This window comes from Penaeus vannamei, chromosome 22, assembly GCF_042767895.1.
Source record: "Penaeus vannamei isolate JL-2024 chromosome 22, ASM4276789v1, whole genome shotgun sequence".
In the NCBI taxonomy this organism is placed as follows: domain Eukaryota; kingdom Metazoa; phylum Arthropoda; class Malacostraca; order Decapoda; family Penaeidae; genus Penaeus; species Penaeus vannamei.
This window is the reverse complement of record NC_091570.1, coordinates 17,292,287-17,307,286: the sequence shown is the minus strand read 5'-3', so window position 1 is coordinate 17,307,286 and position 15,000 is coordinate 17,292,287. Positions and strand designations below refer to the sequence as shown.

Below are 15,000 nucleotides of genomic sequence, written 5' to 3'. Positions count from 1 at the left end.
TGAAGTGTATATAGTCTTTGCTTTTTATTTAGTCTCCACTTGGAACTGTAAATAATATGGTATTTATTTGTGAATAATGTTTCGTTTGGGGTTTCAGTCACGCATGTCGTGTCTGTTTATACTTGTTTGTTTATGTCGATTGATCTTTCGAGAATTAATTAAAACGCACAGGTGCACACTCTTACTAACGTACAACCACTTAAGCAAACAAATACAAACACAAACACACCCATAAACATATACACACGCACACACATACGCACACAATGTGCAGGCATAACAAACACACATCCATACACATATATCTCTATAAAATATATAAATAAATAATTAGATAAATAAACATATAAACATATATACATGTACACACGTGCATTTATTTATAAGAATATATATACATATATAAGTATATATGTGTATATAGATATAGATATATATACATATATAAGTATATATATGTGTATATATACATATATAAGTATATATATGTGTATATATACATATATAAGTATATATATGTGTATATATACATATATAAGTTTATATATGTGTGTATTTATGCATATATAAGTTAATATATGTGTGTTTTTATACATATATAAGTTTATATAAGCACATATATACAAATATATACATTTATGTACGTATACATACATAAATATATATGGATATACATAAGGGTGTGTGTGTATCAATGTATACATAAACATAATCATACATATATATATATATATATATATATATATATATATATATATATATATATTATATATATATATATTTCTATACATATTATGGTGTCATCCAAGGAGAAATTCGTCAGCTGATTATCCTTTTCAGAGTGTGGAAAATGGGTTCCTTCGTATCTGCGTGTATTCTCTTTGCTTTTAATCTCTTTGGTGTAAGTTAATGTACACGAAAACCAGAAACGCGTCAGTTATGAGTGACTGGTAGTAATGATACGAGACTGTCCTATGTATGTGCGCATGCATCCATGTATGTACTGCATGTGTTGTATTTAATTTATATAGATAAATAAATATACACATACTTATACAACTGAAACACTTTCCCGTCGTGGTCACTGGCCATAACTCTAAGGGATGTATGAGATATTCATGAGGTCGTCTCATAGGTTTGTATATTGGAATTAGTGGCTATGATGGTGATTACGGAAGGAGGCCGAAGGTTCTGGACCGCAGCGAGAAGGTTCGGAAACTGTGCCCAGTTATTACTTATGTATTAAACACTTTTTGTGCGGAGCAGTGGATCGAAGCCTAGCCCTCTTATAGATTGGTTGAATTATAATTTATTTTCATTTTATTTTCAACTTATTCCTTTCTCTTATTTTGTTTTACTCTTTTAAAATTTCTCTGTTATCTCTTTTTCTTTTTCTTATTCTTAATTTTCTTTTGTGATATTTCTTCTTATCCGTAATTAAGAAAATTCACACTTGCATTTTCTCGTTTACATTGAGGAGGCTGCATGATCTGGAGAAAGATAACTGTCGTACAATCACAGAATCGTTAATGTAATCAGCTGTGAAGTATACATATGTTATTACAAATATCCTTTCCGATATCCTAGCAATAATCATATGTGAGAGCTTATGAAGAGTAGCTACCTGGTCAGCGTTACCTATTATCCATTTATATTACTTATAAAGATTGTGAATTCCTATCAGTTATGAATCCCCCCCCCCCTTCACACAAACAAACAAAGACATAGATCTTTTTATGAAATATCAATTCAACATTTAATTCCGTTATTTTATTGTTTGTCCTTATTTTCTTACTTTGGAGTTTACCTTAATTAAGTATGAAATAGGGGCAATGCCGATGACGAAAAAGACATGGTAATGATAAAAGATGTATAGATAATTATTATGATAATGATATTCATATTCATATAGATGCAGTTAATGATAATTATAAAGATTAATTAAGGAAAAAGAAAGAAAACGAAAATTTAAAAAAATAAGTAAACATACATATATGTATATGAATACACACATGTATATAATGGTTAAAGCAAAAGATTGAAAGACGACAATCTGAGTTCGAGGGATCGAGTCCCGGCTGGCGCGTTGTTCCCCTGGACAAGGAACTCTCCTCGATTGCCTGCGGCCCACATTCGACGTGTGGTTGGTGATAGCAAGAGCGTGCAACCGTAAAATCCCAACTTCATCTTTTATGATGCCTAATACGGTGCAGATGAGAGATGGCGCAGAACAGACCAAGTTGGAGGAACCGTATTCGAATGGCTGACCCTAATAGAGACTAAAGCAATAAAAAAGAAAAAAAATGTGTGTATGGATGAATATACATATGCAAATGCTCGTCAAAATACACATTTATATATATACGTATTTTTATATACATATATACTTATGTGTATGTCTATATATATATATGTATATAACTCTTATATTCAATATATGTATATATGCATATATACCTATATATGTATATATATTATATATGTGTGTGTGTGTGTGTATGTATATATAATACATATATACACGTATCTATACGCACATGGATATATCTTTCTCGATATATATACATTTATATATACAAATACACAATTATAAGTTTGGTTATTCTGTTATAGGATGACAACCTGGTATGTATATATATATATATATATATATATATATATATATATATATATATATATATATATATATATGTATGTATGTATGCATATATTTACATATACATGAATACACACACACCCTAATGTATATACAAATCCATATATATACATATACATGTATATATGTATGTATGAATGTATATATATTTATATGTTTATTTATTCATATATATATATATATATATATATATATATATATATATATGCGTGTGTGTGTGTGTGTATGTGTGTGTGTGGATGTGTGTTTGTGTATGCGTGTATGTATGTGTATGCGTGTGTGTGACCGTGTGTGTGTATGTGTGTTTGTCTTTGTAGGTTTAAGTGTGTATGTGTGTAAGTGTGTGTTTGTGTGTTAGTAAGAGTGTGTACCTGTGCGTTTAATGAATTCTCGAAAAATGAAGCGACATAAACAAACAAGTATAAACAGACACCTCATGCGTGACTGAAACCCCCAACGAAACATTATTTACGAATAAAGGCCATATTATTTATAGTTCCATGTAGAGACTGTACATAAAAAGCAAAGACACTATACACTTCCACAGTCTCTTTGCTTAAGATTCATGCTTAGTGGGTAACGGGAAGCTGACATAGAAAGATGTATCTCAATACACGTAAGCATACTGAAGGTGTAAATGCGTGAAGGAGAGAATGAGAGAGTCACAGAGACAGAGACATAGGGCGTCTTCTGTACGCGTCATAAGAGTTGAATCCGGATTAAAGTTTATTCCAAACCCACAGTGCTTGCACAGATATAAGACACAGACGCAGACGCACCAGTCAATGCGATTATCAGAAAATCTGCTATTTTACATAGAAAAGCGGGTATGTGTGGTGACAATTAGCAGTCACCCTCTTTGAGTTTCATGTTACACACTAATGTTGATAACGATATGGTTGATACAGAGAAAAAATATATATATATATACACACATATACGATAGTATTATATCATTGTGATATGTACTTGTACCATTACAAATAAATACATATAAATGGCTTCAAATACTCACTGAATTCTATAAGCAGCTGAACTAAAGGTGTCAAACAAAAGATACTCGTAACATCAGTTTATTTTCATGGGACAGTTTTGTCTCCGAGAGAAATTTCCACGCAATTTTAAAGTCATTGTAGTATAAAGATTCAGGAAGTTGGTACTTTGAATTTGAAATCGTGATGTTAGTAAAAGCTTTCTTTTTTTAGTCTATTGATATATTACATAAGTTGAGAGTGTATTTCAAACCTGGGTCTAATATTGCCTTTTGTGTATCTGTAAATTCTCTGTGGGATTTTCTTTTCATTTTTCTTTTCACTGTTGAGAGTTATATCTACAGTTTGAGTATCCCACAAGCTATAAAAATATATGTTGTTGAATTTTCACACATATCTTTAACATGAAAATGTCAGAATTTGTTTCATTATTGCCTATAATAAATGGTAATGGCAACTCAACTCTATCTTTTCTATGGAGTTGATGACGTTATTACGTATCAATAAATGATTGGTGGGATTAACTAGCTTGTTCTGCACATGTACTGGATTTAATTTTAAGCTTGGTGTGCATGCCATTGCGCATACACAGTGGTGAACTGGATTAAACTTTAATACTGGATTAACGCTTATGACCCCTACAGAAGACGCCCACAGTCAGGGATAGAGACATAAAGACAAACTCAGAGACAGAGGCAAAGTCAGTTAAAAGAGGCTGGCGGACAGAAATAGATATAAAAAGAGACAGACAGACAGAAAAACAAGCAAACCGACCGAGCCAGGGAAATAATAGAAATATATTTCTTAGGAATAATGGTCTCACTGCTGGCGGTTCTTCTGCTGACGTCCACAGTCTACGTGGATGCTGACGCCAGCCCGTTTCCTGGAGGTAAAACATACATTAAATATGTAGGCCTATTCATGAATATATATACATTGCTATACATATATATACATATATATATGCACACATATATACATATTATATATATATATATATATATATATATATATATATATATATATATATATATATATATATATATATGTATGTATGTATATAAATGTATGTATATGTGTGCACATATATAAGTATATATTTATATACATATATACACATAGAAATAAATATATGTATATGTATACACTCATACATATATATGTATATGTATTAATATATGTATATATTCATCCATATATGTATCTATATATGTATATATATGTGTGTGTGTGTGCGTATGCATACATACACATTATTATGTGTATCCATATATATGTATATATGTGTGTTTATCTATATATAATTATATATACATATATATGTGTATATATAAAGAGAGAGAGAGATGTATATATGTGTATGTATATGTATGTATGTACATATATATATCATATATATATGTATGTATGTATATATATTTGTATATATATATATGTATATGCATAAATATATATATATATATATATATATATATATATATATATATATATATATATATAGGTATGTATATACATATATATACAAATATATATATACATACATACCTACATATATGTATATATACACATATTTGCATATATATGTATACATATACATATATATTTATGCATATATATGGGCGTGTGTGTGAATATACGCACATTTATGTACATATTTATATATATATATATTGGCGTGTGTTAATATGCGTGTGTGTGTATGTGTACATATATACATATGCATTTATGTATATATGTATGTATATATATTTATTTATAAACCTATTTATAAATATGTGTATACACGTTTGTGTGTGTGCATCATGAGGTCCTTTCGTTTATTAACGCCTCTAACCATTCAAGGTAGGGGTCCTTGTGCCCGCCGCGGCCGTTGTGGTCGTCGGCGTTGTGGTCGTCGAGGTTGTGAACAATATAGATGTCCACCCTTGAATTGTGTAAGCCTTTCCTTTTTATAGGTTTTGTACTGTTTGAAGGTAGATACCCATGATGCAATTATTTCAAAATGTTTTTCGTTTAAGAACGTTTCTCTTTTTTCTTCTTTTTTATAAACTATAAAATCATTCATTGTGAAAATATTCTCCAAATCATAGCATAATACATCTAATCTTCCAATCTCCATATAATATTGTTTTGCATTTCAAAGTATATTCACGTTGCCTTTATTCACACACATCCAGGGTTAATACATCGGACCGCCTACTGTTTGCTCCTAGTAGAGGTTAAGGATCGTAAAAGAAACCTCCTTTGGACACCCAGTCCTGAAGAAACTCCCGGAAGATAGTGGGATCAGGAAATTTTTCAAATAAAGTTTTGTTTATGGGAACTTTGGGCCTTTGTTTACATATTCCTACCGAAGGTTTGACAATGTACGGAATAACAACCGAACATAATAACAACAAATACCGAGAGATGGATTACCAGGCAAATTGACTGTTTACATACTCCTACAACACACACACACATATATATACATGCACACACACACACACACACACACACACACACACACACACACACACACACACATATATATATATATATATATATATATATATATATATATATATATATATATATATATATATATAATTACAATGTATATAGTGTTTACGAGAGTCACTCCGGTCACGGTGAAGTCTTTTGGCCATTAATACTGAAACAATAAATGCAGAAACTGATAGATTGATAATCGGATGTATAGATGGCTATAGATAAACTTAAAGATGCATTGATAAATATATAGATAGGTGGATCTACAGATAGATTGGAAGATAAACATATAGATGGACAGACAGATGAGAAAACAGATATAGTTGTATGTATACATAGATATAAAGCAATGCACACAAATGTAGATATGCAGATACATTTCTTTTTTTTTCTTTTTTTGTTTTACTGTAATTTTCATGTCAGATATTATGAAACAACCATCTAATTATTTCAGCGTTTAACCACATTATATATATGTATATATTTTCATATATAAAGGTTTGTATACTTATACACACACATACACACAAACGCACACACACACGCACACACACACACGCACACGCACACATACACACATATTCATATACAAATACATATATATATTTATATATTCGTGAGTGTGTTTCTGTGCGTGATATCTGAATAAATACATAGAGGTATGCATATATATATATATATATATATATATATATATATATATATATATATATATATATATATATATATATATACATATAAACATATACATATATACAAACATATACGTATATAAATATATATAAGTATATACATATATGCATATATATATATATATATATATATATATATATATATATATATATATATATATATATATATATATATATATATATATATATATATGCATGTATACATAGTTAAATAGATATGCAGGTGTATATTAATGCATATATATACATCTATATATAGATACATGTATGTATATATATTTATATATGTATACATAGTTTTATGTATATGTATATATATTGAATATATATACATATGTATATATGTATACATACATGTACATATATATACATGCATATAAATATACATAAACATATATACATACATACATATATATATGTATATATATTTATACATATGCATGTATATATAGAAAAATACATGTTATTTTTGTGTGTGTGTGTATGTGTGTGTATATACTAATATGTGTATACTATATACACGTATGTATATGTATATAAGTATACATATTACATACATATACAATATATATAGGTTTGTATATAAATAGATATATATGAATATACATGTATATGCATATATATTCATAAATATACACACATAAAACATACACAGATACACACATGCACATACGCACATGCAAACATACACACACACATACATACACTCACACACACACACACACGTACACGGGCACACACACACAAACAGACACACATATATACATACATATATGTGTATGTATATAAATATATATACATATATAAATGTATATATATGTGTGTCTGTGCACGTATATATACACATACATATAGTTCGATGGATATAACTCACTAACACACACACATACGCACATGCACAGAAACATACACACACACATATATTTATATATATATATATATATATATATATATATATATATATATATATATATATGTACACATATGTGAGTGTTGGTATCTGTGTGTATGTGTGCATATATATATATATATATATATATATATATATATATATATATATATATATATATATAAAACATATATATATATATACATTTATATGTATTCCAATGTATATATGTATATATATATGGTGTGCGTTTGTCATGACTCCCTGTTGTCCGTAACTATCCTTGGCCTGGATCGAGGTGGTCCCCGCAACGACAAGGGACCTCTGAAACTGTAAGCACCTTTGCACGGTCATACTATTGTATATTTTTTTAAATTAAAGTACCCGTGATATATTTCTTTGAAATCGAATATGCGAATTTCACGTTAATATTTTTTTTTTCTTTTTTATCAACACCTTTGAAAAGATCCTCCCATCTATGTAACTTTATATCAATGCTTCCATATGTTATATGATTTTTCTTACTTGAAGAGTATTCATGTTGCTTTTCATTCACACACATCCAGGGAGAAGCCACCGAGACACCGCCCACTTCCGGTCGGCCAATTTAGGGACAGTTGAAGAAGGGAAATTAAAGGACGGTGAGTGAAACCTCCCTTGGAAACCTTGCCTGAAGAAACCCTCTCGAAATTGCTGGGATCAGAGGTTTCAAATAAAATTTTGTTACTTGGGACTTCGGGACTTTGTTTACCTGATCCTAATGAAAGTTTGTTAATCTACGGAGTGATGACTGCTTATACTGAAACAACAAATAGAGAGATGGATAGACAGGTAAATTGATTGGCGGAGAGATGGAAATAGAATGGTAATTTTATAGAAGGATAGATATATCTTATACATCGATGGAATGATTCGAACATAGATGGACACACTGGTAGATGGATGGATTAACTAGAAATAGATTATATGCACACACACACACACACACACACACACACACACACACACACACACACACACACATATATATATATATATATATATATATATATATATATATATATATATCCATACAAATACAGATATTCAGATCATATATAAGTGGTTTCTTTAAAATGTGATTGAAAATTTCATGTCAGCCATTATGAAATGGCCATCCAATTACTTCAGTGTCTGACATTTCCATGAGTTTAATCAAGGGGAAATTCGTCAGTTGATTATCCTTTTCAGAGTGTGGAAAATGGGTTCCTTCATATCTGCGTGTATTCTCTTTGCTTTTAATCTCTTTGGTGTAATTTAATGTACACGAAAACCAGAAATGCCTCAGTTATGCGTGACTGGGAGTAATTATACATGTCCTATGTATATGTGCATGCATGCATGTACTGTATGTATTGTATTTAACTTATATAAATAAGTAAATATACACATACTTATACAACTGCAACATTTCCCCGTCGTGGTCACTGACCATAACTCTACGGGATGTATGAGATATTCATGAGGTCGTCTCATTGGTTCGCATATTGGAATTAGTGGCTATGATGGTGATTACGGAAGGAGGCCGAAGGTTCTGGACCGCAGCGAGAAGGGTCGGAAATTGTGCCCAGTTATTACTTTTGCATTAAACACTTTTTGTGCGGAGCAATAGATAGAAGCCTAGCCCTCTTATAGATTGGTTGAATTATTATTTATTTTCATCTTATTTTCTACTTATTTCTTTCTCTTATTTTATTTTACTGTTTTAATTTCTCTGTTATCACTTTTTCTTTTTCTTAATTTTCTTTTGTGATATTTCTTCTAATCCGTAATTAAGAATATTCACATTTTCTCGTTTACATTGAGGAGGCTGCATGATCTGGAGAAAGATAACTGTCATACAATCACAGAATCATGAATGTAATCAGCTGTGAAGTATATATATGTTATTACAAATATCCTTTCCAATATCCTAACAATAATCATATGGGAAAGCTTATGAAGAGTAGCTACCTGGTCAGCGTTACCTATTATCCATTTACATTACTTATAAAGATATGATTTCCCATCGGTTATGAATCTCTCCCCCCCCCCTCATCACACACACAAACACAGATTTTTTTTTATTATTATTAAATATCATTTCAACATTTAATTCCGTTATTTTATAGTTTGTCCTTTTTTCTTGCTTTGATGTTAACCTTAATTAAGTATGAAAGAGGGGCAATGCCGATGTCGATAAAGACATGGTAATGATAAAAAATGTAAATATAATGATTATGATAATGATAAGTTCATATTGATATAGTTAATTATTATAAAGATTGAGGAAAAAGAAAGAAAACGAAAATTTAAAAAATAAGTAAACATACATATATGTATATGAATACACACACACGCATATATAATGGTTAAAGCATAGGACTGAAAGACTCACGACAATCTGAGTTCGAGGGATCGAGTCCCGGCTGGCGCGTTGTTCCCCTGGACAAGGAACTCTCCTCGATTGCCTGCGGCCCACATTCGACATGTGGTTGGTGATAGCAAGAGCGTGCAACCGTAAAATCCCAACTTCATCTTTTATGATGGCTAATACGGTGCAAATGAGAGATGGCGCAGGACATACCAAGTTGGAGGAACCGTATTCGAATGGCTGACCCTAATAGAGACTAAAGCAATAAAAAAAAAAAAAAAAATGTGTGTATGGATGAATATATGTATATATGCTCATCAAAATACACATTAATATATCATGTATTTATATATATATATATATATATATATATATATATATATACTTATACATTTATGTATATATATACATATATATATACTTATACATTTATGTATATATATATACATATATATGTCTACATACATATATATATGTATGTAGATATATATATGTATATGTATGTATATACACATATGTATACATATATATACATACATGTAATATATATACATATATAGAGAAATATTCAATATATGTTTATATGTATATATACATATACATGTATATATATTATACATATATACACATATATACACACATTTGTATACGTCTTTCTCGATATATGTATATACATATATATATATATATATATATATATATATATATATATGAAAATATATACATATAGATATATATGTGTATATATATATATACAAAAACACATTTATATGTGTATACAAAAATGTAGATAAGATAAATAAAATAAGTAGAATTGGCTGCAGTTTAATTTCCAACAAAAAAGGGTATCTTTTAGTTTTCAGCCTTTAACTCAAAACGTAAAAGGTTATAAATGAGCCTCGATATCTCCTACCATGCCCAATGTGATGTTTCTAAACATTTTGGATGATGAAACCGATCTCTAGCTCAAACACTAACAAAATTATGGCAGACTCATTTTTTCGTTAAAGTTTGGTTGTTCTGTTACAGGATAACACCCTAATGTGTATAGAAATATATATATACATATATATGTAAGCATATGTTTATATATACATTGATATACACACACACCCTAATATATACATATATATGTATGTATGTACAAGTACATATATGTATATATTTGTATATATACACATATATAAACATATATATGTATACATACACACATATATACTTATATATGTATATATATGTATATATACACATATGTATATACTTCTATATGTATATATATATGCTTATATATAAATACACATGTATACATGTATATGTTTATATATTTATTTATCTTTATTCAGTCATATATATGTATGGATGTGTATGGATGTGTTATGCCTGCACATTCTGTGCGTATGTGTGTGCGCGTGTGTGTGTGTTCGCAAGATTGTGCACCTGTGCGTTTTAATGAATTCTCGAAAGATCAATCGACATGAAGAAACAAGTATAAACAGACACGGCATGCGTGACTGAAACGCCAAACGAAACATTATTTACAAATACTATATTATTTACAGTTCCAAGTGGAGACTATATAAAAAGCAAAGACTATATACACTTCCGTTGTCATGCTCAGTGGGCAACGGGAAGCGGACATAGAAAGATGTACCTCATACGTAAGCATACTGAGGGAGTATATGCGTGAAGGAGACAAAGACAAAGTCAGAGACAAAGGCATAGACCCAAGGTATTAATTGAAATATATTTCTCAGGAATAATGGTCTCAGTGCTGGCGGTTCTTCTGCTGTCGTCCTCGATTTACGTGGATGCTGACGCCAGCCCGTATCCTGGAGGTAAAATATACATTAAATATGTAGGCCTATTCAAGAATACATATGTATACGTAAATGAATACTTGTGTGTGTATATATGTATATATGTATTTATATGTATGGATGTATATACATGCATGCGCACATGCACAGAAACACACACATATATACATATATATATTTATATGTATATGTATACAAATATGAGTGTTGGTATGTGTTTATGCATATATATATGTATATATGTATGCATGTATGTATATACGTATATGTATTTCTATGTAGATATGTATTTATACTAATGGTGTACGTTTGTTATGACTCCTGTTGTTATCCCTATCCTAGGCCTGGAACGAGGTCGTCCCAAAGGCAAGTGACCTCTGAAAATGTAAGCACCTTTTGCTCGGTCATACTATTACAATTTTTGAATTAAAGTATCCGTGATATATATATATATATATATATATATATATATATATATATATATGTATATATATATATTTATTTATTTATTTATTTATTTATGAAATCAAACTCCTTTAAAAAGATCCTCCCATCTATAACACCATATCAACGCTTCCATATGTTATATTATTGTTCTTGAAGAGTATTCATATTGCTTTTCATTCACACACATCCAGGTGGAAGCCACTGAGCTACCGCCCACGTCCGTTCGGCCATCTTAGGAACGGTTGAAGAAGGGAAATTAAAGGACGGTGAGTGAAACTTCCCTTGGAAACCTTGCCTGAAGAAACCCTCTCGAAATTGCTGGGATCAGAGGTTTCAAATAAAGTCTTGTTACTAGGGACTTTGGGATTTTGTTTTCCTGTTCCTTTAGTAGGTTTGTTAATCTACGGAGTGATGACTGCTTATACTGAAACAATAGAGAGATGGATAGACAGGTAAATTGATTGGCGGAGAGATGGAAATAGAATGGAAAATTTATAGGATAGATAGATCTGATAGATAGATGGAATGATTCCGAACATAGATGGACACACTGGTAGATGGATGGATTAACAACTAGAAATAGATTATATGCTTATATATATATATATATATATATATATATATATATATATATATATATATATATATATATATATATATATATATATATATATATATATATATATATATATATATATATATATATATATATATATATATATAGCAATGCATACAATTACAGATATTCAGATCATATACAAGTGGCTTCTTTAAAATATGACTGAAAATTTCATTTCAGCCGGTGTGAAATGGTCATCCTATTACTTCAGTGTTTGACAATTTCGTCAGCTGATTATCCTTTTCAGAGTGTGGAAAATGGGTTCCTTCATATCTGCGAGTATTCTCTTTGCTTTTAATCTCTTTGGTGTAAGTTAATGTGCACGAAAACCAGAAACGCCTCAGTTGTGAGTGACTGGGAGTAAATGATATGAGACTGTCCTATGTATGTGCGCATGCATTCATGTATGTATGTACTGCATGTATTGTATTTAATTTATATAGATAAGTAAATATACACATACTTATACAACTGCAACACTTTCCCGTCGTGGTCACTGGCCATAACTCTACGGGATGTATGAGATATTCATGAGGTCGTCTCATAGGTTCGAATATTGGAATTAGTGGCTATGTTGGTGATTACGGAAAGAGGCCGAAGGTTCTGGACCGCAGCGAGAAGGTTCGGAAATTGTGCCCAGTTATTACTTATGTATTAAACACTTTTTGTGCGGAGCAGTGGATCGAAGCCTAGCCCTCTTCTAGATTGGTTGAATTATAATTTATTTTCATTTTATTTTCAACTTATTCCTTTCTCTTATTTTGTTTTACTCTTTAAAAATTTCTCTGTTATCTCTTTTTCTTTTTCTTATTCTTAATTTTCTTTGGTGATATTTCTTCTTATCCGTAATTAAGAAAATTCACACTTGCATTTTCTCGTTTACATTGAGGAGGCTGCATGATCTGGAGAAAGATAACTGTCATACAATCACAGAATCGTTAATGTAATCAGCTGTGAAGTATATATATGTTATTACAAATATCCTTTCCGATATCCTAGCAATAATCATATGTGAAAGCTTATGAAGAGTAGCTACCTGGTCAACGTTACCTATTATCCATTTATATTACTTATAATGATTGTGAATTCCTTTCAGTTATGAATCCACCCCCCCTTCACACAAACAAACAAACACATAGATCTTTTTATGAACTATCAATTCAACATTTAATTCCGTTATTTTATTGTTTGTCCTTATTTTCTTACTTTGGAGTTTACCTTAATTAAGTATGAAATAGGGGCAATGCCGATGACGAAAAAGACATGGTAATGATAAAAGATGTATAGATAATTATTATGATAATGACATTCATATTCATATAGATGCAGTTAATGATAATTATAAAGATTAATTAAGGAAAAAGAAAGAAAACGAAAATAAGTAAACATACATATATGTATATGAATACACACATGTATATAATGGTTAAAGCAAAAGAATGAAAGACGACAATCTGAGTTCGAGGGATCGAGTCCCGGCTGGCGCGTTGTTCCCCTGGACAAGGAACTCTCCTCGATTGCCTGCGGCCCACATTCGACGTGTGGTTGGTGATAGCAAGAGCGTGCAACCGTAAAATCCCAACTTCATCTTTTATGATGCCTAATACGGTGCAGATGAGAGATGGCGCAGAACAGACCAAGTTGGAGGAACCGTATTCGAATGGCTGACCCTAATAGAGACTAAAGCAATAAAAAAGAAAAAAAAATGTGTGTATGGATGAATATACATATGCAAATGCTCGTCAAAATACACATTTTTATATATACGTATTTTTATATACATATATATACTTATACAATTATGTATATATATACATATATAAGTATACATATAAATATATATATATATATATATATATATATATATATATATGTGTGTGTGTGTGTGTGTGTGTGTGTGTGTGTGTGTGTGTGTGTGTGTGTGTGTGTGTGTGTGTCTATGTATGTATGTATATACACAAATGGATACATATATATACATATATTGAGAGAAAGATTCAATATAT

The 15,000-nt window shown here is 30.2% G+C and overlaps 2 long non-coding RNA genes across 2 annotated transcripts; both read left to right on the top strand.

Annotated features, from left to right (window-relative positions):
* Positions 1 to 3,194: 3,194 nt before the first annotated feature.
* Positions 3,195 to 5,965, top strand: LOC138865813 (uncharacterized). The gene is made up of 4 exons (XR_011399468.1): positions 3,195 to 3,272; positions 4,457 to 4,537; positions 5,491 to 5,582; positions 5,826 to 5,965. It is a non-coding gene; the product is annotated as an uncharacterized lncRNA (long non-coding RNA).
* Positions 5,966 to 11,678: 5,713 nt separating this feature from the next.
* LOC138865811 (uncharacterized) lies at positions 11,679 to 12,733 on the top strand. Its single transcript, XR_011399466.1, has 4 exons — positions 11,679 to 11,769; positions 11,866 to 11,946; positions 12,271 to 12,313; positions 12,567 to 12,733. It is a non-coding gene; the product is annotated as an uncharacterized lncRNA (long non-coding RNA).
* Positions 12,734 to 15,000: the final 2,267 nt, after the last annotated feature.